Source organism: Helianthus annuus, chromosome 7 (assembly GCF_002127325.2).
Source record: "Helianthus annuus cultivar XRQ/B chromosome 7, HanXRQr2.0-SUNRISE, whole genome shotgun sequence".
NCBI lineage: Eukaryota > Viridiplantae > Streptophyta > Magnoliopsida > Asterales > Asteraceae > Helianthus > Helianthus annuus.
The window spans coordinates 109,575,865-109,580,069 of NC_035439.2; the positions used below are offsets into that span (position 1 = coordinate 109,575,865).

General features: G+C 32.6%; 1 long non-coding RNA gene across 1 annotated transcript; it reads left to right on the plus strand.

Moving 5' to 3' along the window:
• The first annotated feature begins 563 nt into the window (after nt 1–563).
• On the plus strand, nt 564–3,530 carry LOC118480386. Its single transcript, XR_004862352.1, has 2 exons — nt 564–897; nt 2,875–3,530. It is a non-coding gene; the product is annotated as an uncharacterized LOC118480386 (long non-coding RNA).
• Nucleotides 3,531–4,205: the final 675 nt, after the last annotated feature.

Sequence of the window (4,205 nt, forward strand, 5' to 3'; positions counted from 1 at the left end):
ATAAATATAACCAAAATTTTAAATAAACGAAATGGCAAAAAACGGTCTAATGATTCAAGTTCTTTATCTGGGACATATGTATAAGATGTCTAAGAAAATAAAGTTATATTATTAGTCAATAATAGATAATTATGATTAGGACGAGATTAAATTAAACCTTAAATATATGTATATATATCTATGGTTAAATAACATGTGTAGGCTAGGTCAAATTTGTACATTTTATTTTCGACCAATATATATATATATATATATATATATATCTAGGGGAAGGATGTATAGAAAACTTATTTGTACTAAGGAAACCTAGTAAACCCAATCTATAACCATTGATCAAGATCATCCAATGGCTCATAAATTTTGAAGCATTTTTGAATTAAATTAAATAGAATGATGAGATCAACAAAAGTACTTGAAGGACATATAGGTAAAATCAAATATAATATTATTACATTTTATATATTATTTTAATACTGATTTGACATGCATGAAATGATATGAAGGGAGGCATACGATTTTCAATAACAACTACTCAAAATCCAACCTCATTTCAAAAGTCATCAACCCCAAGACTTTTCATTTCAAAATCATCTCTTTCTCTCTCAAGACCTTCCATCTACCCCAAACCCACTGGAGAAGAAAGACAAGCTGGAGAAGAAAGACACGCCGGAGAAGAAAGAAGGTGCGGTGGTGAATCGAAAACGCCGGAAAGAAAGAAGGTGCACCGAAGAAAAAAGAAGGTGCGGCGATGAATCGAAATCACCGGGAAAGAAAGTGCGGCAGTGAATCGAAACCGTAAACCCACCAGAGAAGAATATATATGAGATCAACGTTTCAGCTGTTATCGTTCGGTAAAAGTCACCGGAAATGGAAGAAAGCAAGAACATGCGGAAGCAAGTAAGTTTGATTCGGGTTCCTTATCAGTAGGTGTTTTTTGTTTTTTCCGATCGATCGGTGTTTGAACGCCTGAACAGATTTGCTCCAATTCTATGTATAATTGGTTATTAACAGAGTTGGAAAAATAGTAACAAAAGTTAAAGAGCTCTAGAAGGATCTACTTTGCAATTGCTTTGTCCCAAAAAAAATCATATTTAAATTTTAACACTAACTACTTCATGTTTATAAAATACCCGTTCGAGTAAGAAAACATTAAGCAAATTTGCATGCATACATGTGTATGATTGTCCATCATAATTTCCTTTTTGAACTTTTCCCTAAGTAGGTAGGTGTTTGGGTCCGATCAGTGGTGATTTTTGTTTTGAATGCGACTAGGAAACATGTGTTAGACCTGCCTTGTTTTTTGTCAAAAACAAATTAGGTAAACCTATGATATTAGGGTACAAGTGTAAGGGCTCAAAAGCATATAAATATATTAGCGTAATATGTGTTAAACCTGTCTGATATTAGGGTACAAGTCAACGGACTCAAAAGCATATAAACGTATTAGCGTAACATGTGTTAAGCCTCCCTGATTAGGTAAACATATTAGTGTAACATGTGTTAAACCTGTCTCAAATTTATAAAATGATGTAACATGTGTTAAACCTGTCTTATTACCATGTGTTAAACCTCTCCTATTGGGTAAACATGTTAGTGTAACATGTGTTACACCTGCCTTATTTTTATCAAATTATGTAACATGTAACCTGTATAATTTTTATCAGATTAGTTAACATGTGTTAAGCTCTCATATTTTTTCCAAGTTATCTAACAAGTGTTAAACTTGTCCTATTTTTATAAAAATAGGTAACATATGTTAAATCTGACTTTATTTTATCAAAAACATATTAGGTAACCTGTTTTATTTTTATGAAATTAAGTAACATGTGTTACACCTATTTTATTTTTATGAAATTAAGTAACGAAGAAACTGACGATGTACAGATTTTGAGGATTGGGACTCGGACACACTAATCGTTAAAATACAAAAAAGGATATTTGGTTTGTTCTTTTTATATTGACTAGTGTTTTCATAGGTAGTAAGTTGGGTTGATTTTAGCATTTCCTAATTTTTTAATAGGAGTGGTGCAATTTTAAGATGTGTAACACATGTTACAATTACCTATTGTTTTGAAGTAATAGTAAAAAAAAATATTTACTGTTACTTCAAAACAAAAAGCAATTGTAACATGTGTTACATGTGTACAATGCCTGTTGTTATTTGAAAAAGATAAACAATTTTAAGATGTGTAACACATGTTACAATTACCTATTGTTTTAAAGTAGCAATGAAAAAAGATATCTTTATTGTTACTTCAAAACAAATAGCAATTGTAACATGTGTTACACATGTTAGAATTGTCTTTTGTTTTGAATTAACAATAGGCATTATAACAGGTATCTGCATAATGTTCTGAAGTGTAACACATGTAATACGTCTTACGTTGGTTAGGAAAGATTTTAATATAAGAGCTACATGTCTAACATATGTTACAACTACCTATTGTTTTGAAGTAACAATGAAGGAATCTTTTTTCACAACATTATGCTGATACATGTTAGAATGCCTATTGCTACTTCAAAACAATAGACAATTCTAACATGTGTAACACATCTTAGAATTCCCTATCGTTAACAATGAATTTCTCTTTTTTCCCAAACCCCCTGGCATAAGGCCCACAAGGTCGTAGTAGAAGTTTGGAAGACTTTCCCTTCTATCACGAAGGCGATCCAGAAAACAAAAACGAAAGCTATACGACGACAAACAAATACGAAAGGTTGTGCTAACATATGTTACATGTTTTTTAGTGCTTTTAGCGAGGGAGTTGGTTCCACCGGATAGTAGTTGTTTGAAGTGTATGCTAACTGTTTACATATGTAACCTTTTTTTGGGTGGTTTTACTTAGTTTTTTCTTTATGTGTGAAATGATGCAGATAAAAACTCAAAATTTGGGGAGACTTCAAGTTCAGGGCATAATTGGGTAGAAAGTAGCTAGTCTTAGTTATGTTACTACTATTTTTTTAATTAGTAGATTAAAAATGTTGGACTGTAACTTGTGTTATTACGACTTGACCATAGCAGTTGCATCCAAACGAGAAGGGATCTTGGCAGGAAGGAAGAGAACCACAATATCGGATACGACAAAAGGTGGCCATAAAGCGAAAGAAGGTAGATGGAGAAACCGATGAAGAATGGGAACAAGAAGTCGATGAAGGGCATGTGGTGGGTACCTTTGACGTTGTACAAAAGTTACCCTCTAGTGTAACACATGTTACAAACATGTGTTACATATGTTCAACCCCTTTGTTACCAAAAATCGGGGCTGCACATATGTAAGACATGTTTGTAACTAATGTTACACTATAGGGTAACACATGTATGATCAGTTTTCGATCATTTGTATATATTTTAAGCCTGTATAAACCTACAACATCGATACCCCAAAAAAGGTTACACATGTTACGACAGAATTGGAAATGTGTAGCAGCGTTCAATACTGTTGTTTCACTCTATAGTGTGTAACATGTGTGACATGGCGTTTGTCAGCAAAACATATAACTTGTAAGGTGATATGGTTGTATCTTTAAAATATGTTTACCTATAAGTACTTACATGTTATAGGTTGTATCTTTAAAACATGTTTAAACTGGAAACTGGAAACATTTACAAAATATAAAGCAGAGTTACACAAGATGTAACATGTGTAAACTAGAAACACTTGTGTAACATTTCGGTGTAACACATGTTACATGTTGAATCTTTAAAACATGTTTACCTATAAGTACTTGCAAAATATAAAGCAGAGTGGGAATACAACTTTTAAGGATGTTACACACGTTGTAGAGAAGATGTTACATGTAACATGGCGACAAGTGTCATGTGTGATCTTTTTTGTTACCCAAGGGTGCTAAACGTATTACAGGGTTCATAACGCACATAAACTTATACTAACATCCTTCCCTATGTCCATAGATGATCTAGAACATACTCCATGTTACCATCTTCACGAGTCTTCTAATGGCACTAAATTGTGGACACCGAATGCCAACGAGCAATATCATCATATTATTGTTAAATCATACATCACACTGGAAGAACTTATTTCCATGTATAAGACTTATGACCAATAAGCTGGGTTCAATGTAAAAAATATACGTTAATGCAGGTTTTTTATCTACTAATAACATTGTTAATAACAACTCTAGGTACATATGTTACATGAAGTGTATCGTTTATCCCTTTAATTCGTTACACTAGTCACATA